A 23,950-nucleotide genomic window follows, 5' to 3' on the forward strand; every position below is an offset into this window, starting at 1 on the left:
AGGGGCGTCGAACTACAGAGAAGAGACGAACTCGGCAACAGAAGCAGCCGAGTGTTTCGATATTTGCTTTGACATTTGCGCAAACATCCGAGAAAGGTTCGCTTAACACCGATTCTCAGATGAGCGTGGGATCAGCCGATTTTATTTTCGCCCCGCAATAATCCAAGATACATGTAACAGGCATCAGTGGCACACGGACACATTTTTATACAGGCTGATCCTTTTTAAGTTAAGGGAATTGTTAAAAATATCCAGTCGCTGATGACATATTTGTAGTCATCAAAGTGAGCCTTCGAAAGTGAGTCAAAGTGAGCCTTCGATATGATACTCTGATCACAAATGGTCAGAAGTATACATATGACGATGGCGTGAAACAAGTTGTACCACTGACTTGACCATCCCGGGTAAACGAAGCAGGTCCTTGCTTTCTCCTGGTCAAATGCAGAAGTATTTAAAACAAGGTGGAAGATTTGAATTATTTGTCTGAAGCAGGCAAGCCAACTGTTATCTTTGGGACTGAGTCCTGGTTAGATGACGACATTGCTGACAATGAAGTATTTCCTGACGGTTTCACCGCCTATAGAAAGGACAGAAATTGTCACGGTGAAGGTGTGTTCATTTTAGTAGATAGCAGTCGTTCGTCATGCACGGCTAACGCTGACGTAGGTGCTTGTGAGGCAGTGTTCCGCAAGCTGATACTACCTAAAAACAAAGTGTTGTCTGTGGGCAGTTTTTATCGACCACCGGGCTCCTCTGTGAGCGCACTGTTTCAGCTTACGAAAGTACTTGAAACGCTGCAGTGGTGAATCGGTGGTGACTAACTTGCCTTCCCTCGACTGGCGCCAACAGCCTAATATTGTCACCAGATCGGATAGCTGTAGTCAAGAAGTGAAAAACTTAATCGACCCTTTTGCGCTTCACCAAATGGTGTTCATTGGGACCAACACATGCAGAAAATATTTTAGATTTAGTACTGACAAACCAACCTGAACTAGTGTTCTCCAGTGTTGTCGTACCTGGTATAAGCGATCATAGCGCCGTGGTGTGCGAGATGCATATTAGCTACGTAAAACAGTAACTGGTCCTCATAGCCGATGTTTTCAACTTTGAGAAGGCTAATGTGACTGAGATTAACGGTGCCTTAGATTCCTATCTAACAGTTTTTGAAACACAGGCTGAGACTGAAAGTGTAGCTCAACTGGGGACATTATTTAATTCCTGGCTGTTAACCCCAAGGCGTTCTAAATGTAAACCTTTGTTTACAAAACTGTTCTATACAGACTAACACAGAAGAGGCAGCGATGCTATCGCGTTTTTCGAGAGGTACCGGCAGAAGAGAATAAGAGAAAATTGTAGGACATGACAGGTGAAGTGAAAGTCGCTATTCGTAATGCAAAATATTGTTATTCCGGTTCTATGCACTTTAGATTAAAACAAAATCCCAAAGGATTTCGGAAGCATGTTAAAAGAAATGGTAAGGATAAGGTAGCTGTTCCGTCGTTGGTGGTTGGCAGTAACACTGTACATGACGACATTGCCAATACCGAATATTTTAGTCATTACTTCAGCTTTGTCTTCACCCTAGTGATCACAACCGATGGGAAGACACGGGACCCCCGAAGCGCAATACGTGAGATGGATAACATTAGCTTTTCCGTGCGTGGTATTGAGGTGTTGTTGCTAGGATTAAATGCGTCAAAGGCTTGTGGCCCTGACGGCTTGCCAAACAGACTTTTACAACTCTGTACAACCTCAGTCGCGTCATATTTAAAGATAATCTATGACAAATCTCTAGAACAGTCCTGTCTTCCGGATGAGTGGAAAGTTGGGAGCGTTGTGCCCATCTATAAGTCGGGCGCTCGCAGTGATGTAGCGAATTACTGGCCAGTGTCGTTGACATGTGTTTCCTTCAAGGTTTCAGAGCATATCTTGTATACTACTGTTGTAGCGCAGATTAAGGAACATTGTTTAATCTAGATCAGCACGGGCTTCGTAAATGCCTCTCCTACGTTACACAATTAACGAAATTTATACACGACATAGCAAAAGCCCTCGATCATTTGACTCCCAGTAGACTGTGCTTTCTTGGACTGCCAGAAGGCATTTCACACTGTACCCCATGCTTCCTTAATTGCAAAACTTGCAGCTTATAATATAGATCCACATGTTATTTCTTGGATAACATCGTATCTCACATCACGAAAGCAGTTTGTCATTGCTAACGGGGCTCAATCTCAGATCGCGAGTGTCACATCTGATGTATACCTCAAGGATCTGTGTTGGGTCCACTGTTATTTCTATTATACATAAATGATATAACTGATAGTATCCAGTTTCAGATGCGTTTATTCGCCGATGATTGAGTGCTATACAGGGAAATAAAATGTGTTGATGATGTGGCTGCATGGTCTCCAACAAGATCTAGACAAAATCAGCGAATGCTGTGTAAAGTGGCATATAAGGTCAAATTTAAAAAAAAATGTGTACATGACATTTACCAGAAAAAGAATCCACACGTGAGGAGTTATAATCTAAACAGCGCACCATTAAAACAAGTATCAGATTACAAATACCTAGGTGTTTATTTTGCATCCTCGCTAAGGTGGCAGAGACACGTTGATTACGTTGCAGCAAAACCTGGGGAAGCTTTGGGCTTTTTGCGTTGAAATGCAAGAACTTTTCCTGTACCTATTAAATGATTTTTGTATAAAAACAATGTTAGACCAATTCTTGAATATGCCTGCACAGTCTGGGATCCTCCAGCAAAGCGAGACAGTGACAAATTGGAAAGGATCCAAAATTTAGCTGCTCGGTTTGTGTCAGGCAATTACCACAGGACTATTGGGGCGGAAAGATTGAAACACTGAATTGGGAGCATTTAGATGATCGTCGACGTAAGTTAATCAGGCTGTTTACCATGGTCATGTCGGGATTGAAAATACAAAATGTTTGCTTGCACCTCACTATATGTCTCAGACCGCGTTGATCATATGTTCAAGGTACGGGAAATCGCACGCAAGACTGATGTATTTCGATTGTCCTTCTTTCCTAGAACAATCCGCGAATGGAACCAATTGCCGTCATGCATTGCCTCTGTTATGTCTAATGATGTTTCCTTTTCTATGTGATATGTGTATTTGTGTGACTGATTGTGATTAGTGTTTATTTTTATTAGTTGTTAAGGCGCTGTGGGTAATAAATAAATAAATAAATAAATAAATAAATAAATAAATAAATAAATAAATAAATAAATAAATAAATAAATAAATAAATAAATAAATAAATAAATAAATATTTGTAGTCCTTGAGCCGGATTATTCAGAGAGGCGGACATTACTTGCACGAGAAATCGAAACACATATTCAACAAATTAACAAAAATCCACAACTTATTATTTGAATTAATTACTTTATGACACATATTGCAATTTACGAATTGTAGCAGGAGATTTCGCAAGGCCTATCCACTTGGAATGAATTTCCGGAATGACGCCAGTTTATAGATATGCGCCATCAAACTTGCCCTAAAAATGCACTGTTGTTCCCCTTACTTTTTTGACAAAACGCTCCTTTATGCATTGAAGCACAACAGTAACTTAAACGCCCATGTATTTCGTTTCACACTTTGAAAAATAATATCTCGAAACTGGTGTCATCCCGGAAATTCGTTTCAACTGGATATGTCTTGCAAGCTCACCGGCTACAATTCGTAAATTGCATATGTGCATGCCGTAAAGTAATTAATAAGGAAGTTATTAGTTAATTTTTGTTAATTCGTTGAATATTAGTTCCGATTTCTTGGGCTATAGTAATGTCCGCCTCTTCAAAAAATCCACCTCAAGGAAAATAATTATACTATCTGAAAGAGGCGATTTATGAAAATTCCATAAAACTTAGAAATGATCACCCTGTATACTATAACGCGTTCATTGATTTAGTTCTTTTTTTTGTTTTGTTTTGTTCAAACACTGTATTCAAACTTTCTGGAGTGTTTTCGTCAATTCTATAGCGAGAGAGGCTTGTCTAATCAGAATGCGCGTGCGACGCGGATAGTGTTGTACACACATTATCGAAGTACGCCAGCGCTAGCGATTAGTCTGGGATGTACACGGTGGCGTGAGCGGTATATAGCCGGCGCTTTTGTGGCAGGCTTTCCCAATATTTCATCATTTTATAAACGTCATCAACAACATGTAGGGTGAGACACGTATAGATAGCAGTTGTACTTGACCTGTGAGCTTACATTTGATGACCGACGACTGCGCACGCCGCAATCGCTGCGATTGGAGAGTTGCTTGTCCTTCTCGGAAGTTCGCCCAACAAAAGTTTATAGTTGCGTAATTCTCACTTTTGGCAGCGTTCGCATATTCACCGTCACTACAAACGTGTCAATACCAAACAATCATCGGCAAATAACCGTACTTTACGTGCAAGACAATGACAGTAACGTATGCACATATATGTTAGACACGACAGAGGTCGCATAACAGAACTTTGATCCCGGAAGCAACACGGCATTGGCCGATAGGCATCCGTTAATTACAGCGCATTGCTCGTGGTCGCGCGAATATTTACGAATGCACTGAACTATCATGATTATGTTGCTCCGAGTTTTACACTGGTAATAAATAAAGAGCATGGTAGCTTGCGCTTCGTCAGTCCGCGTCCTTGTTACCTTCTTCGTTATTTTTTTTTTTTTGCCAGTGTAAAACTCAGCGCAACCTAATCATGAACGTGCCCCAACTAGCCCCTTCCATTGCTTCACACTAGAATAAATTGTCCGGAAGACCAAAAAGAAAAAAAAAGGAACGAAAAAAAAAATAAGCTAGAGAATATGTGGAGTCGTATATACACGATATCAACGACGTTCCTAAAATCTTTATTCCCCTTCTGCGTATACTCCATCCTCACCTTCTACGACTACTGGTCGGTACCCATTCCTCCTCCCGTTCATTCAGTGTATATATATGTATATATACAGTATATGGCAAGGTTGCTGTGGTGCTCAATTAAAGGCGTTAAATACTACTCTTCGCGCATGCAGGCACCGCGCGCGCAGCCGCCCGCGCGCCGTTATTTTGTGCGAGTGGATGCGGAAACTGAAGAGCGTTAAATGTTTAAGGTTGCACCAATGGGATTCAGAGAATCTCGTCCGAGTTTTGTACCGAGAGCGGCATGCTTACAAGCAATTTCAGTGCGCAACATTGTGCCGTTGTATCTGAATCGAAACTGCAGCGCCTTCATTATCAGACAGGTACCTGCACGGACTCATATATGAGATCTCGGCGGCGTTCGGGTGCAGAGGTATACGATATATAACACTGCGTTCCTTATGGATTGCGAGCGGTGGATGGTGGCCCCATGCTCCCCAAAGAGAAGGCTGGTTCTTAAACGTGATTTTGCAGTGCGTGTAACTATCGTCGTTGCTCTAGTTTTTGCTTGCGACTTTTGTAAACCCTTCCTTCGGAAGACGTTAGAAATACGGAGAATTTTCGCCGCCGGCTGTGCATTTTCTCTCCTGTGTGTGTGTAGTTTAGCCGACTTGTGCTAAGAACAACCCGCAACTGCGAACTATAGGCGTTTTGTCGTACAGAATGACGTCACGGGCAGAACGCTTGTATACGGCGGCGCTGATGTCGCGAATGCACCTTACGAAGTAGTGCGCAACATATCGTTGTAATGGGAACAAACACAGAAGAGGAAGAAGCCAGCGGGTGCTTGTGCACGAAGGGCAAAGGCAGTGTTTTACTTTCTAAGTCCCAACATTCGAATTGTTGATTTCCTTGTTTTTATCCCCGTAATTTAGCCTCTCGATTCATGGCCAATACCCCACTGTGAGTACGCGCCACAAACAACAATGATGCCTAAATTAAATTAAATTATGGGGTTTTACGTGCCAAAACCACGATCTGATTATGAGGCACGCCGTAGTGGGGGACTCCGGAAATTTCTACCACCTGGGGTTCTTTAACGTGCACCTAAATCTAAGTACACGGGTGTTTTCGCATTTCGCCCCCATCGAAATGCGGCCGCCATGGCCGAACAATGATGCTTGACTCTTGAGGGTACGTTGCAGTGCATGACAACGAGAAAGACTGATGGTGGCGGCGAGTGCGAAAAAAATGAATATGCTTATAAATTAACTGCATAAAAAATCAGCGCTAGACGCTTAATAAAACATTTACCGTAATTTGTATACGGCGGCGCAATCTTTCGTATATGCGAGTGATATGTGAAGTATATCATCCTTACAAACGGCGCTTTGTGAACTTATAGGCGTTCTTGTAGTGGGTGCACATATTACGATTGTTATAAAGCCACTCGGTACAATTCATCTCTAAAAGAAGACAACCGCCATAATATCACGTACGCATTTTATACACACGGTGTGGCTAGACATCGTCACTACGCAGTCTCGGTCTCGGCCGTCGAATCTGCATTTAAATTCACGCAACGAAAAAACTCTTCTCGGCGGAAATGCATACGCGATCACGCATGTCTTACTTTTTTAAATTCTTTTCTAACAGAATTTGTACATACATGTGCGTATACATATATATACACATGCAAAATCAAAATAATAAACAAAGAAGTCACAGGCACAAACAGAGCGCGGACTTGTGTCTCGCGTGCATTCAGACCCCGTTGCGGACGTTCCTCCCTGCACAGCGTCGCTCCCATCACGGGACAAGGCCTTTCGGGGGCCGACGGCATTCTCGCCGTTGCGAAGTCCTTCTTCCGGGAAAAAAAACTTTGGCACGCGCATCGTATGCGTGGCACGTGTTGTCAGTGCGAGCTCCAGACATAAACAGCGCACACACGCACACGCCTGCATGCCGCCGAGATTTGTGAAATGTCCGATCTCCGAAGAGGAGGAGGCCGCGGCGGAAGCGCCAAACAGTCTGTGTTTGCGGCTGCACGCGCTGGCTGCCGCATAAAGCACGCGACTCGCAGCGGTGCGTGAAATGCGTGGCGACGGACTGCGAAGACTCTTTATCAGTGGAGGAAGAAGACGGGTTGCGCGAGCGCCCGCGTATTAGTTGCCCGTCCACGTGATTCCTTGCACTCCATGGCGGAGAGGTTGTTCAGGGGAAGGTCACAAACACGCAGCCCATCTCACAGAGCTCTTTCGTGCGGCCATCCTCTATGTATATACTCTGACGGTGGTCACCTTTACATATATGCATGCATGATTTTTCATATTATCTTGCGTTAACTTCGTAATTGAAGTATGTTGTTGTTGTTGTTGTTGTTGTTGTTGTTGTTGTTGTTGTTGTTGTTGTTGTTGTTGTTGTTGTTGTTGTTGTTGTTGTTGTTGTTGTTGTTGTTGTTGTCGTTGTTGTTGCTGAAGATGTTTTTTATGTATAATAAAAATTGAATATCAACGTGCCCAGACTGCCTCATTGCTGATAATAAACGGGTACGACATCCCCTCTTGGTGATGACCATCTGAGGAGCAAGGGGAGAGGTAAGGGGAACTTCGACAGGGCAAGTGAAAATCCTGCCTACAAAGATGTCTTCCAGAGGTGTACTCCAGGAGAGTCCAAGACGGTGGCTCCCCTCTTGGCCTCGTCCATTGTTGGCAACTTGCGGGACGGAGGGCTGCGTATAGCGTGGCTTCAAATCTTGCGTCTGCACGTCGGCTCGCTTTCCGGTGTTCCATGCGCCTCAAACAGCGATCTGTAGATGTGTCTGGTCTGCCAGGACCAGATATATGTCCTTTGGATGCAAGGTTCTTAAATAATTGGTGGTAAGGGTAGTGTTGCTTCAAGCGCTTTTAGCCTGGCAGTCAACGTCGGTCATCATGTACCAGCGCAATGATCGGACAAGGTTAGGAATGGACGAGAGATAGCTGAAGCATGTTACATTCATAAGCGCGCGCAGCTGTGTGTGTAAGTCAGTCCTCCATAACTCCGCTCATTCACGCTAGGCCGACACGACACTGATTTTGGTCTGCCGACTGTTGGCGACCGCAGTTTACAGGACGGAAAGCCAACGGTTTAAAAGAAGGAAAACGCTGTCGCCAACAGTCGGCAGACCAAAATCGGTGTCGTGTCGGCCTAGTGTGAATGAGCCTTTACAAATTACTTATATTTGATTCTAAGCCGATACTTATTTTTAAAAAAAAGCTGGATACAAAAGTCATGGGTTTGCTTAGATGCGATGCCCGTGTGGCCGTTTGGTCAAATCAGGCTCGCGTCGCTGGAGCAGGTGGCAAGCTTGATTGCGACTGCATGGGAGGACATCCTGCATGGCTGCCGTCATCGTGCGCGCATTTAGGAATCTTTGTATTTCTAACGCGCTGGACGGTGCAGAAGACAACGCATTGTGGGAGGAGGAGAGTGACAAGGAATCCAGTGGTCTCTATACGTGGATGACGATGATGAGTGACTGGTTGCATGCAGTGAGCTGCAGCATTCTTCTTCTTTCTGGGGTTTTACGTGCCAAAACCAGTTCTGATTACGAGGCACGCCGTAGTGGAGGGATCCGGATTAATTTTGACCACCTGGGGTTCTTTAACGTGCACTACAACGCAAGCACACGGGCGTTTTTGCATTTCGCCTCCATCGAAATGCGGCAGAATCGCCGCTGATGTCGCGTGTTCGGAGTAAACATCGTTTGAGACTTCAAAATTCTAGCGATCTTTTATTTTTATTTGTCGATATAGATTCGAAAATATTTTTTTTTCTTTCTGGTTTTTCGGGTGTCGGCTTAGAATCGGGGTAGGCTTAAATCTGAGTAAATACGGTACTATATTCATAAGCATGCACAGGTTTGTGTAAGTCAGTCCTCCATAACTCTAGCTTCTAATTAGCATCATACGTGCATATTGATGCAAAAATGTGCGCCTCTAACAAGACTTACTGCGGCCCCGAGGGTTCACTCCCGTCATACCGACCACGTAAGATTTAGGCAACTGTAGTTGTCATAGCGGGACCTATGGCCCTATGCCCCTAGTGAGTTTGACCATCTCCTGCAAAAACCCTTTGGTGCAACCGGTATAGAAGCAATGTGCCTGCTAAAATCCACATGTATACGTGTCATCGGTTTCGGCAGTGAACTCAGCCGACAAGAAAAGAAAAGGAATAGAATTTTTTTCTGTTTATGCTTAGCTAGGGGGATAAGCCTACTTTCTTGTTCATTTAAACGTGTTAAGTATTAACACGCTTCATGCATGCAGCTTTTTTATGCAGTGCTATATTTGTGTTTTCTGCCGAAAAATAGATCTTTCAAATTGTGCTTAGCTGTGGAGTAAAAATTCTTGCAGGCGTGTACGGTGCCCTGTGTTTGGCAGATTATATTGTGACCTATATACCATTTTCTCAACACGCGGGTGAAACCGAAAATCTCTCGGGCCATTTTTCCGCAAAACGACGGAATGAACTCATTTGATTTTCCGTTCAGCGGTATACCGCCATCTTGGGCCGTAATACGAACGCATCACCTTTTGCGCATTGCTTGACTCAAAGTCAAAAACCGGAGGCATCCGCACGACTGTTTTGCGCTTGCAAATACCCTAAAACAGCGCGCGTTAGTCATCGAAGTAAGAAGAGGCTCGTGTCAATAGCTCATGTTGTCGGCATTCCCACGCGCCCTCGAAATCGCCTACGCTAACTGTAGCCTTAATTTGTCGTTCTTTCTTTCACTTTTCTTTTTCTTTTTTTCTGGCTATAAACGAAATTTTTTTCTTTAAGTTGCTTCCCCCATGAACATTCTTTGACTTCATACCATGCATCGTCATAGCTGCCTGTTGTCTCTGCGAACATTTCTGGGCTTTCATTTTGTTATCGCTTTTCTTTGTTGCAACAACAGCCGACCGCTTAATTTTGAGTGTTTGTTTATCAACTCCAGAGCAGCACCCACCCCGCCTCTTTTATGTTCTTCTTTTCATCGCTTGACTTCGAAAACAAGTCTTGCGGGAGCCGCCGGTAAGGCTGTACTTGCCCCTTATTTTTTCGTAGATTCCGCAGACGCTCGTGAATCAGAGGACATCCCAAGATGTTCCGTTTCCTCGCGAGTTGTCGCGTGTTGCTGACTTTGGGTTCACGCACCGCATATATATATATATACAGTCGTTCCCGGAAGGGAGGGTCACTGACGCTCGTGTTTTTCTTATGGCAAGGCAGGAAAAAAAAAAAAAAAAAAAAAAGACAGGAGGCAAGAAATCTTGAAAGCAGGGGCGCGACACCTTACTTCTCTGGTGAATTCCCAGGCCTCACGCGCTTTTCCGTTGGCTTCCAAAGGGGCGTGCGACGTCCGCTCCCGCTACTGTCGTGAGGATATACCTGACTATAGCACTTTTGCAGAATCTTAGTCAGCAGGGGCCAAAAACTCCAAACGTGGATGAGCTAAAAACACTGAACCGATCCACGTAACCAAGGTCTTATTTCTTTTCTTTTTTTATTTTTTCTTTCTTTATTCTTTTTTTTTCTTCCTTTTCTTGAAATCTACTTTCTCGATGAGTCAGTTTGTTTGTGCACCGAAATGGAGTTACAGCGCCTGTAAGTTGCGAATATGCATTTGTCTGAAGTGGTCAAACCTCTCTGCCTTTCTGTAAGTAAATTTCTCTCTCTCTCTCTCTCCTGGTCTGAAGAAGTCCGCTATAGCTGATACAGTTTCTTCTGAACGTCACTTTCTTTATATTTTGGACCTGATGTATTATTATAATCATTAATTATACCCAGATGTTATACTTCCGACGAAGAAATGACATAAAAAAAAGCGATAACAACACGCGACGAGTCACACAGATAGCGATTGCTGTTACGTGATGAGGATTCTTTTCTTTTTCGTGTCTTTTTTTAGTGTTTACTTAGTTTAGAGAAATATATCAAACAAAAGAAAAAAAAAACAAGGAGAAGAAAAGAAAAGGGGGAATAAAAATCTAGTAGATCTAACGCACATGCTCGAATATAGGGGAAGCGAAAGATTTCATGCGCGGTTAATTAAATGTCATACAACTATAAATGCGATGCATACAATTGTTATTTTCCTACTACACAACGCGTATAATCTCGTGCGCAGTGTTGTCATTCTAGGGATTGTGTAGCTAGATTTAGCGGCTTTTTGCCTGCTCAGCGGCAAATCGTTCTATTAGCGACTGCTTTTTTGTTATTATTGATGAAGAGGAGCAGGAGGAAAAAAATGTATTTGATGCCAGCACTAAGGCCTATCCCCCTCAGTGGGTGCGAGCCATGGTTAAGGTTCATCATCATCATCATCATCATCATCATCACTAAGGCCCAGTAAAAAAGAGCACTTGCTCCGCTAAGGCCCGCTCATGATCCGCCGAGTCCGAGTGAAGCCAAGCACTCCAGGAAGGAGGGGGAGGGTAGGGGAAATAAAGAGAGGCAATGGCAGTGATACATGAGTACAGGATGTGTTCTGTATCTGCCCTTATCTCCGGACAGTTGGGGCAGTGAGCTGTGCTAGGCCATCCGAAGTTGTAGAGCGTTAGTGGGGGTAAAGAGAGTGTTCGAACTCTGCGAAGGACATGTGCTTGTTCCGTGTTGAGGGAAGGGTGAGGTAAAATAGTGCGGTTTTCCCTTGATGTTCTTGTAGTGTTCAGCTATTTTATCTTTGTACGGTGGTGGCCTCTTCCACTGTCGTTGAGGCTTCGGGATTCAACCAGGTACTTTTTACAGCTTCATGAGTAAGTATGCACGCATGCTTTATTTACAATCGGCAAAGTTTCGACCCACCATTTCTGTTCGCCTGCATGAGCATATACTCTTCGAAAGTCGCTCCTGCACACATCGAGGTCCTGACCGGAGGAGAGCGATGAACGGAGAGCCCGGATGAGCGCTTAGAAGTTAACCGTGTTTTACAAAGGAAGAAGCTTTCAAGAAGACATAGGTCACCCACGGAGTGGTCGCGGCCGCGCACCATCGCAGTCGTTATCTGAGCCCAACGCAGGACCCTTTTTTTTTTCTTTTTTCCCCCCAATGTATTAGCTCCTCAACCACTCCTCTGACACTGCCGCATTTCTGTTAGGACAATTGTCAAGTGGTTGCAGCAAGTATGTACCGTTAAACGGTCCTTATGTCGAAATGTGCGAAAGTACTGCTGTGTGAAGTATATCCCGACTGAATGCACTTACTGCGATTAAAGTAAGCTGTAGAAAGTTATTTAACGCAGAACTATGTGGCTGGCTCTGACATCAGCTTTCGTTAAAATTTTCTGATGGACGTACCTTACGTCAGACCTTGCATCGTTTCATTTTGTTAAGAATATTTTTTTGAAAAATTTTGTTGAAGATCAAGAAAAATAAAACATCGTTTTTTATCGTCATGCTCCTGAATCTTTGTAAGTACGAATTATCTTGGGCTTTTCTGACTTCCTCGTTCACATACTTTGAATCTGAAATGACTATAAAAATGAGCTTTGAATCTGAAAGAAATTTTTTGAGCCACACAACTCGACAAGTATTGGAAAAGTTCATAATACTGCATGCATCCTACAAGTAAAAATATGCCATCAACCAAATTTTAGCGACGATCTCTCACCGTCTTGCATCACTCCACTGTCATTTGCCAGCATGTAAAAAAAAGCAAGCAATATTACGATAAAATAAAATAAAAACATTCTCTTTTTTGAGGTTGTTGCTCCGCGTACCGATGAAACCACTTAGTTTAAATCAGCTGCACCATGTACATTTACCTCTGCTGCTTGCAAAGCTAACTTCTCATCACAAATTTCTTATACGAATATGTGTTAACTAACTTCACTTCCGTGTGCGGCCTTGTCTCTGTTTTCAAAGCTTCGCAGGAAAACTAAATTGTTTAGAAGATCAGTCACAATTACACATGATGGTTAACACTCTTCGAGAGTCACTTTGATTTAGCCGCACAAATGCTCAAAATGGCCGTCATTTACTGAAAGCACTCAAAGTTTGCCGGTAAGCTGAATTAGTCTTGAATGCTAAAAACATTTGTCCTACCTTAGGGCGAAGGAACTTAGCAAGGTATATCTTAGAAAGACATGCAAGCAGGTGACAAACCTTAATAGTCGTTGACAAAGTCACAGCCAAATAAGTGTAAAGCCAAATCGTCGATGAATAAATTCGTGTACTACTGCAGCACTCAGCGGTGGACGCGAGATTACCGCGCTAAGCTGCCCTGTAGAATCCTCATATGAGAGCCTTGCGTTCACTGGCACCTTGCACTCGGAGGCCCGCAACATCCAGTTTCCGCAAGCCTTCTTATTGTGGAAATAAGTTAACCTATTTACGGTTTGTCTATGCGAAGTAGTAAGTAAAATTCACTAATTAACGTGTAAATAATATTTTATGGTGGAATGTTAGCATGTTCGGAATCGAAGCTGCACTCTGCTCAAGGCATGTCCAGTTTAGTAAGGATACTGAGACGACCATCATTTTAGAAATTTTCGTCCCCAAAGTATGCCAGGAAATACATTGGTGTTCTACGCAGCTTTATACCGTACTGCGTATAATCGAAATTATACGATTGGTGAAACATCAACGTACTTCACTGCAAGTTTGTGGACGGATATCTCGAAACTATAAGTCTCTAGGATTCAGCATGCACTGGCCGTATTCACTTGCATACTTGCAACACGTACCCTAAAGTAAATAATTATTTGTTCAAGTGCGACTAATTGAAATCAATCAGACTATATCCCAGTTTCTCATGTCCACACTCGCGTAACGTGTCGCGGAAAAATAACATCTTTGTCTCCAGTGTACTGTTTTTAAGAATTACTTAAGTCATCGGATATAACACCCGCCATACAGGCTACGAACGTCGTCTTTGTTATTTGACCAGTGGAAGAATTGGGGACGTTAGATTAGACACGCGCGCTCCAGCAAACCAGGGTTAAAACTGTCGTACGTTTTAATTTAAATCGCAGCATATCGGAGGAACTGTACATACCTGAATCGCGTGTGTGATTTAGGTACACTGAAAGTGTTCGTACCTAAATAATGTTCATTACGACAAGCATCGCACTTTGCGCCTGTTCCTGGCGGCTGGTGCCATCTGCAAAGTAGGTCGAGCACTGCAGAGCAGAAGTTTCAATTGATACATGTTCCGACAAACAGCCGTGAATCGCTGTCTTCAACCATGAAGGCTGCACAATAAAGGTAGAACCTGGCTGTACCGTTCCAACGTGTGGCTGAGTTGCCATGTACCACAACTTTGTGAATACCACGCAGGTCCAGGCATCACTGTTTTACAAAAGAGCACTAACGACCAACGGGGCAAGCAAACACCAGATTGCCATAGAAATTGCTGACGTCGCTATATATGTCGACAGGATTAAGCTGAATAAATCAAGCGCAATGCACCGCTATATTCAATGTGCCTTTATTCAAATGCTCGCATTTGTTCATGACGGTTAACAATCTATTTCGGTGTGGCCGCTTTCGGAGTGCAAGCCTCACTTCCACCCCTCTGCTAAGATTAGAATTCTTTTTATGTTGCTGAACTGAACAGAGCCGGTGAGACGTGCAGGCACAGAGTTGTTCTTGTGTAACAACTTAGGCACAGAATACATTAAAAGAGTAGGGATGGTCGATTAAATGTTTTAATCGATTAACGATTAATCGTTCGTCGCTTTAGCGTATCATCGATTAATCGATTTCGATGCGGGGTTTTTCGTCGATTAATCGATTAATCGACTTTTTTTTCGGACGCTTTAAAAAGGCTGAAACATAGTTATCTAATCACGTAAGTACCTATTTTAACGCTTGAAAGGTGGAACCAGGATAAGACATGCAAGCGTATAAATTTTGATAAAGAATAATGTTTAATTTGTTAGAGGTCAACTATAATGGCCACTAGTGACTAGTGAAGGAATAAGCAATATACAGAGTGTTCATATTGACACGTGTACTTGTTTATCTTTCCCCGGTGACCGCTTTTCACCGGCTAACAAATGTTAAGGTGGTGGTCCCACTCCGGCGGCATCAGCCCCCCGTTTCGAGTACTTTTGGAGCAACCGTAGTGGCTCTTCTACTTAGGATATAAAGTTGTCATATATGCCATAAAAGAGCCTAATTCTTGTAGATTCCAACTATTTATATTATGAAGAAATTGAATAATGTGATTTAGAAATAAATGTTCAAGACCAAGCATGATACACATGGTTTTTGCGAAATGTGTCTCAGTTGTGACCATATTTGGAAGAAACTAGCGCATTTACTGCATTGCGGCTTGCTCTGTAGCTTTAGGACATATTTATCTATTTCCTAGACGCAGCAAAATAATGTTGAATTTTTACTTTTTAGATAATTTGCTTTTGAAGATTGCCAAATATCGCAACTTCTGTTGTAAACAGCCCGGCCACTACATGCTCTAGAAAGCTAAATTTAGGACAATTAGAGTTCAAGGAATTTCCATGTAGGACGCTAAATTTAATTCATGTACCTTTATTAGTTTTACACCGCACCTTCGTAGCTTTAGTACCTTCCCGCAAAAATTGGCAAAAGTAGGACCAGAATTCTAAATATTGCTTAATTTCGGTCGCATTATTAGGAAAGCCAAGAAAGGTACATAAATGAAATTTTGCATCCCAATTGGAAATTGCTTGATCTCTAATTTGTCCAAAATTTAGCTTCCTTGAGCGTGTAGTTGCCGGGCTGTTTACAACAGAAGTTGCGATATTTTGGCAAACTTCAAAAGCAAATTATCCAAAAAGTAAAAATTTAACATTGTTTTGCTGCGTCTAGGAAATAAATATGTCCTAACGCTACAGAGCAAGCCGCAATGCAGTAAATGCGGTAATTTCTTCTAAATATGGTCACAACTGAGACACAGTTCGCAAAAACCATGCATCTCATGCTTGTTCTTGAACATTTATTTCTAAATCACATTAATCAATTTCTTAATATTATCTATAGTTAGAATATACAAGAATTAAGCTTTTTTATGGTATATACCACAACTTTATATCCTAAGTAGAAGAGCCACCGCGGTTGCTCCAAAGGTACTCAAAACGGGGGGCTGGTGCTGCCGGACCGCCACCTTAAACGTTATCGCTCGGCCCAGGAAGCGCCTGCATGTATCGGAATTTTCTCGAACGTTATCGATGCTTCTATCCGTTGTCAGTTGTCACCGACGCTTATGTAATCTGATTGTATGAGCGACGCCAATTGTCTAGTACCTTCTGGAAGACACGAGGGTACCAGAGATTACTCTGGAACCTTCGATGACTCATGTATAAAAGCCGACGCGCTTCGCCGATGATCAGATTTCGACGATCGCCGATTGTGTTCGCCGTTATCATTGTGCTTCGAGTGAAACTTGCTTTTGTGGGCACAGGCTCGCCCAATAAAAAGTCCGTTTCGTCATTCACAGTTCTGCGACTGTTTTCTTCATCGTAACTACTACGTGACAACTATACTACGGAATTTTTAAAAATCGCCTGTGACAGGTAGCATAATTCTTATCGTTGAGCAGTGGACATTAGTAGCACGAGCAATCGAAAGACATATTCAACCAATTAACAAAAATTGACTAATGAACTTCTTGGTTAATTACTTTATGACACATATCGCAATTTACGAACTGTAGCCGGTGAGTTTGCAAGACGCATCTACTTGAAATGAATTTCCAGGATGACACCAGTTTCGAGATACTATTTTTCAAAGTGTGGGACGAAATACATGGACGTTACAGTTACTTTTGTGCTTCAATGCATTTTGGTAAAAAATTAAGTGGAACAACAGTGCATTTTTAAGGCGAGTATGATGGCGCATATCTCCAAACTGGTGTCATTCTGGAAATTCATTGCAAGTGGATACGCCTGACAAGATCACCGGCTACAATTAGTAAATTGTTATATGTGTCGTAAAGTAATTAACTAAGAAGTTAATCAGTGATTTTTTGTTAATTGGTTGAATATGTGTTTCGACTTCTCGTGCAAATTTGCGCCTCATCGAATAACCCAGCTCAATGATAAAATTACGCTACCTGCCACAGGCGATTTCTAATAATTCCGTAAAACTTAAAAATGAACACCCTGTATGTTAAAGATGGCGCTTACTGAGGAGGGTGGGCATGGAGGAAGGAATAATTAGAAGAGAACATCGCAGCACGACTGACATCAAGAAGTAATGGCGCAACACGTGATCGCCACATCAGAGCGCGCGGTAGGTTTAATGCTGCCGGGTGCAGTGCAGCAGCGCAGCTGAACGGGTGCGCACTGATTTGAAACTGCTGCGAACCAAACATTATCGGCCAATACGTTGTCACTCAGGGTCACGTGTTGACCCTACTTCGAAGTAAAAAGCGAAGGAAATCGCTTGACGGTGAGTTCGCTTGCCAAGACTAGCTGCCTCACGTAATGCTCTCGCCTAGTTTATTTCTTCCTCCACGGGGGCGGCCTCTCTCTGGGCCCCAGGCAGCCTGTGTGACGTGCGCGTAAAGCGGGGAAGCGCTTGGCCAGCTCGACATGACTCGGGAAAACAGTCGACAGTCGCTCTCGGTCTTCGCAGCCGCGCGGTCGTTGCTCGTGGTACTGGTACTGGTATTCTACATTACGATTTCAAAATTTTCAGGCCACTTTAGTCACTGTCTGGAAAACGATTAATCGAACTGCTTTAATCGATTAAACCGATTAAATTAAAGGTACACATCGATGACGATTAATCGTTTTGCGGCGTACTTTTAGTCGATTAATCGATTAATCGTTCATCGATATTACCATCCCTATAAAAGAAAGAGCTGGTATATTCAGAATTCAGAACTTCCCTGACGCAAATGCGTACAGTTCGCGTAATGAACGAATTCTTTCATTCACCATAGACAACAGTCGATGCATCACAGAAGTTCGGAAAGTCAGGGGATTAACCACCTTGTTGACCTCCAAAGCTTTTGTGCATTCCTTTTCGGCAATAGAGTGAACGATTGAAGCACCGAACGCACTAATGCGGCACTCCACGGCCCCGGATAGAGCAACTACCGACGGCTGCGGCTCCATTCTTGAAACTGCGATGAAACTGCGCTACATAGCCCTATGTATAGTCAACAGCCAAATTATCTTGATCGATCGACACTCGCTATAGTCTGCAGTGACTGTCCGAGTGTGTTAGCCTCGAGTGGCGACGAGCCGAGAGTGCGAGCCGGCGTAGGGAGGACGTTCGAGGGGACTCCCCGTTCGTGATTGCGAAGGGTGGTTTCTACTGATACGGCGCGAGATGGATCATCGAACGACGTGCTCGCTCATAACACGTGTAATTACTCGATCTGTGTAAGGTGCTAATTACAACCGTTGGGTTTTGGTTCTCTATAACAATTCGTAGCTTGAAGGGGTTGCTTTTACGTTCCTTTCATTATTTGCCTCTGACTAGACACTTCCACTGAACCCAATGGTCTGTCTGTTCTCGCGTGGTGCACCGCCTATAGAGGTTTATATAGAGGTAGGGAGCCTCCATGTACCGCGGTACATGGAGGCTCCCTATATAGAGGACGTTATATAGAGGTGCCACTGATGGCCACCTAGCGGACGCTTTCGAAAGTACGCTCAGGAGCAGTAGCAGACGACAACCCTTTGCAGCAAGGATGGCACGCTGAAGTTCGCGGTAGCGATTTCACTTTTGTTCGGGTGCCAGACTGCTTGTCCTGCAGTGACATCTGCATGAAACGCGCGTGCCCCTATAAGAGCAGACATGTACACAATGTTTACTGGAGTTTGGTACAATTCAGTCCGCATACGTGACAGGTGCTTCCCGCAGAGAAGCACAATGAAGCCCAATTATACGAATTGGAGCTCATGGTAATTAAGTAGCCGCTTGGTTTTGTTGACTAATGCGATGTCTCGATCATTTTTTCTTCTTCTTTTTTTCGAATTCTACCCTTGCCTTAATATACCTCGTGCACTGCTGTTTCGAATCGGACATGCAGCGCCACTGCGGCGAGTGCCGGTGAAAAATCTGTGTTCCCTGCTCGCCGCAACGCAGGGGTGCGCGAACCAGTGTACGCGGTGTAAAATTTCAACTTGTGTTTACTGTTGCGCGCACATATGTCACAATAGCTATAAATACACCGCTTCAAAACTGGCGAAGGTGCAATTTTATCGATTTCTCTGGAAACTGTACGAGGCTGATTGCAGCCCTCCGGCGCGCGCACTGTAAACAAACGTGCCTTTTTATCGCAAGTTTTCTTCTGCTTGCTCTCTAAGATATTATTAGTACATAGTCACGTCCCTTGTTTTTGTTTATTATTAGGGGAAGCGAATATTCGAAGAAAGGAACTATAACATATTTTACAACCAAAATTTTCGCAGCAAACGACTGACTGTTAAAGCTTTGTTACTGTTCTCCATCTGCTAAACAAAGTACCTCAAATCATCAGAAGTGAAACAACGGCAAAAGCTGTCGAAGGAATATTGATGCAAAATTGATAAAAGTTTAGTTTCCAATTTCACTGTGAATGCATACATAACAACCTGTGAGCGCATTGCTTGTAGTATATCACTTAAATGTTTTCGGCAGTCTGGTCATGTAGCATTTTTATCTTTTACGCTACCACCATAGATGTTTCTCTTCCAACTGGCCCTTTTATATGTATTTGCGACACACGAGTCCTCCATCGTCCAAGCAGGTGTGCCAGGCTTGCGTTAAACCATAGATTGCTAAAATGCAGGCACAACAGATTAGGTGTTGCGATAATAACAGGAATGTGTAAAAAAAAAAGAAAAAAGAAAAGCAGTGCGCTCACGTATGTACGCGCACGTTGCACTTTACTTTTTTTTTATGCCACACACTTTCCGAAAAAGTCCGACGGACCAACAGCCCTGCTGATTTGTTTCCTCACGCAGTACTTGATTAGAGGCGTACAAGACAGCACGCACTCTTAAATGTAAAGTTAGTAAATATCTAGTAAATGCAAGCATTTACTTGGTTACTATGTATTTTACTACCTTCTGACTATAGTTCTGAGGCCGAGTTAACCCACCCTTCTGTATAACCCCTTTTCTTTCCTTGCGCCTTTGAGTACTGCAACTAAGATGTAAGAGGCGTAATCGTCTGCGAGTACGCAATAAGCGCATTTTTGGACAATTTCCCGTGAAGAATTTGAAACTAGTGCTGTTTAGATGGTATTGGCAAACTGTCAACACCCCCCCCCCCTCCCCCTCATGGCAGAGATCCTGGGTGCGCTACTGCTACTTGCAACACACAAACGAGGTTTTTCACGGACTGAACGGTACTGAAGTCAGTTTGAGAGAGCACAATCTCACTGACGACGCCGATGGGTAGTTCCGAACAGTGGAGGCGGCCATTTTGATAAAAGTCCGTAAGCTCGGAAGAACACGCTTTTTTTTTATTGCGATAGCAATTATATGGACACTTCAACCGGATTTCTGCCGTCGGCGTCGCCGTGAGGTTCCGTATAGATAAAATCTGCGCCGCGCGCCGTATGCCCCAGAGGCAGCGTGCGGGGACGCGCGCTATCACGGAGAGCGAACGCACTCAATCTCCCACGCGCAAGCAAGAAAGCGGAAAGCCAGTGCCGGAGGGAGCAGGGGGGGGGGGGGGGGGGCACTTCTCTGCCAACAACCGCGCTCGTCGCTCGTCCGCACAGTCTCTTATCTCTCCCACGCGCAAGCAAGGAAGCGGGAAGCCAGCGCCGGAAGGAGCGGGGGGGGGGGGGGGGGGGGGGGGCGCACTTCTACGCTGCCAACAACCGCGCTCGTCGTTCGTTCGACCGCACCGTCTCTTATCTCCACACGGCTCTGACCTTTATGCGCATTCGCCGCTCAGTTTCCGTTGAAGCGATAGACCGCGCGTACCTTCGCCCCCTGCTGCGGCGTATATATCCGCTCGCTGCCAGCGTTTTGACGGTCGTTGTCTGCAATCATTCAGTGTGATCTATTCATGTTTGTTTGTGCGCGCTCACACCACGCTTCTTCAATCAGTTAGTAATAGTCGGGCCACATTTTCCAACGCACGCTACACATGCAATGCTGCCCGGGTCGGCAGTGCAGCGCTACAGGTGTGTCCCTTCGCACGCGCTGCCCACGGGAAGCGCTTCTCATCAACACCACCGTTTCACACGCGCCTTCTCGTGGTCATCGAGTCTCTCTTCATGTCGGTCTACTTACGCCGCAGCACACCTGCTTACTTAATCAGCTCATGTTTACTACAATTCATATTGCTACCAAAGCCGCTCACCTTACTTCGTATGACATTGCTGTGTTGCTATCGCATTCATCGCTTCGCCCTTAGGGCGAAACTGTGACATTTTTTTTTTTTTTTTGCGACCGCCGCGGGAAAAAGGAAACGTGTCGTCGGCCGCGACGTCATTTTTAACGCGATAGCGTTAAGGGCCCCGTGTCGCAGAAAATCCGGCGTCGGCAACCGGTGTGCGGTGTCGGCGGGTGGCGGAGAAAATCATCCCCAACCATGCAGGCCCTCCGAATACATTTTGGTATATGCATCACGCCTTTATATATGACGTGCGGTATATGCGGGTTATATTGCCACACTATATTATCACTAATGTTGCTCATACCTTGTCTCACGTCCTTGACAAAGCTATTCCTCGGAATTTTGAGATTGACAATCCGCAAACAAATCTCATGAAACAAAACACCCACAGCGCATGCCTTTTGTGTTAAATCTTCTCAGACTGAAATATTAAAAGTGCGAAACTAAACACGGGAACCTGAAAAAAAATGATGTAATTTCTTTGGCGCGGTTGTGCACTATCTCCGGGATCGGCCCACGCAAGAGGCTGCGTTTCTGTTAGAAAGCTCGCCTATGTGCATAGCGTTCGCCGCCAGTGTTTGCCGGTAACCATTATGGTTGCATAAGCTGCTGCAGTCGTCGGTTACCGTGAGAAGCAGTCAGGGATCTTTGAATGCTATCGTGTTCCAGTCTTAAAAGCGAAGCTTAGACGTCCTCCATCTTTTTTTCGCGACCGTGGCGCGACAGAAACGTGACGTCGACCGCAACGTCACGTTGACACAGCGACACCATTAGCTGGAAGGGGGTCCTTTGACGTGGAAAAGCCGCATTTCTCTTGACTTGTATCGAACTATAGGAAGTGCTGCTTTTACTAGCCAGAAAGGCTTCTTACTAGTTTTTGCTAAGTAACTACTCAGCCACTACTACCTCGTCTGGCCGTGGCCTATTATGCTGTGATTGTGACAGTATTATGCAAAATTTATGTAAACAGTAGTGTTGTTCATTACGTTGGACTAACAGTTATGTGCAACGTCGCAGCACACATATGCAGACAGAAGGCTTCATAAATTTGTGCACAATACTTTGATTATTTAACCAAATACATAGGTGCTCACCGGTGCAACATGTGCTCCCTGGCATGGCATCATGCAAGCTTCATGTCACTTCTCATGCTAGCTTCGTCGCACTGCGAGTGACGCTATCAGCCGCGGGGGCGGAGTGGACGCGAAAGCGTGGCTCCATGGCTTCGCTTAATTCGTACCGCCGTTGCCATTATCACACGGCGAGAGCCGCCGCACACAATTAACGTCGGGCAACGCGCCGGGAAGGGAACACAGGAAAAAATGCTCGGCCTGGCCGCAGTGGCGCTGCTGCGTTTGGGAGCGCTGGCGCCGCCATACGGGCGCACGCGGGCTATACTGTTTGTGTACCTCAATCTCAGATCGTTGGCGGAGACATTTTACGTATATAAATCAAACGACTCCGCACGGCGCGATGCCTGCACACATTGTAGTGATCTTTCTGCCGATGAATACATGTAACATCGCCGAATAAGTGGCGTCAAGGTCACCTCAAGAAGAATAACTGCAAATTGGTTCAAGGAAATGTGTACTCTAGTCAACGAAGTCACCTAACACACGGGTGAATAAAAGTGCGAGTTAGCGCTCTACCACCGATGCAATTCCGCTGCACACTTCGACAAACCGCCCTTCCCGCTGCATCTATTGCAATTTAAAGTTCCCTTAGTGACCTGCTAGCTTGGAAACGTACGTGCTAAGCTAAAGACTTACCAAAATTTTAGTGTTTTTTTTTTCGAATGGTATGGGAGATATGCCACACGATATACTTAAAGGGGGAGCTGCGCCGGCCAAGGTATATATATATATATATATATATATATATATATATATATATATATATATATATATATATATATATATATCTTGGCCGGCGCAGCTCCCCCTTTAAGTATATATATATATATATATATATATATATATATATATATATATATATATATATATATATATATATATATATGGGTGCTGGCGGCAAGACCCGGGTAGTTCTTTGCGGCGGAGGCATTGCATTCGTACGCCGTAAAATATGATAAGAAAGAATTCAATTGAGTACAAAATGGTCGCTTATGGTGCATTCACACGACCGGACGGAGGAGGAATTTTCGCAGCGGATGGCGTATCACGTGATGCGCGCGTCAGCAAAACGTGCCGCCCTCGCATAGTCCGGCCTCCTCCGCTCGCGGTCCGGATTGAAAATGCTCGCCGGTATTTCCATCCGTCCGTTTGGCGGTCGTCTGACCTCAATTCAGCGTAGTCAGCGTCAAATCTGTCAACATTGGACGAATTGGCGTGGCTACGATGGCGTGTTGTCGGCTTCAAGCAACGTTTTTAGATTACTTTTCCTAATCTAAAAACGTTGGCTTGAAGCCACGTGTGTTTTTGTTGTGCAGCAGTGACCGCATGTGCTTTTGTTGTGGTGCAGCGGGAAAGGCGAGTCATGGTTGCGCGCGCATTTCTATTTACTCAGACCGCGCAGCCTGCGTGACCTCGACATGAGTGAGGTGCACAAGAAAACGCTAAGTGACGAGGCAACCGTCACTCTTTTGGCTCTTGTTGAGGAATTCATAGCTCTATGGCATATAGAGCACGCCGAGTATGCAAACGCGCAGCTGCTAATAAGCGTTGGAGTCAAGAGTAAGCGCGCGGATTCCGCAAACGGTGGTCCGGCTGTGGGAATGCGACCTAACTCGGCTGCGCCGGATTCAAGTGATCACGTGATGTTT

The sequence above is a fragment of the Dermacentor silvarum genome, chromosome 2, assembly GCF_013339745.2.
Source record: "Dermacentor silvarum isolate Dsil-2018 chromosome 2, BIME_Dsil_1.4, whole genome shotgun sequence".
Lineage (NCBI taxonomy): Eukaryota > Metazoa > Arthropoda > Arachnida > Ixodida > Ixodidae > Dermacentor > Dermacentor silvarum.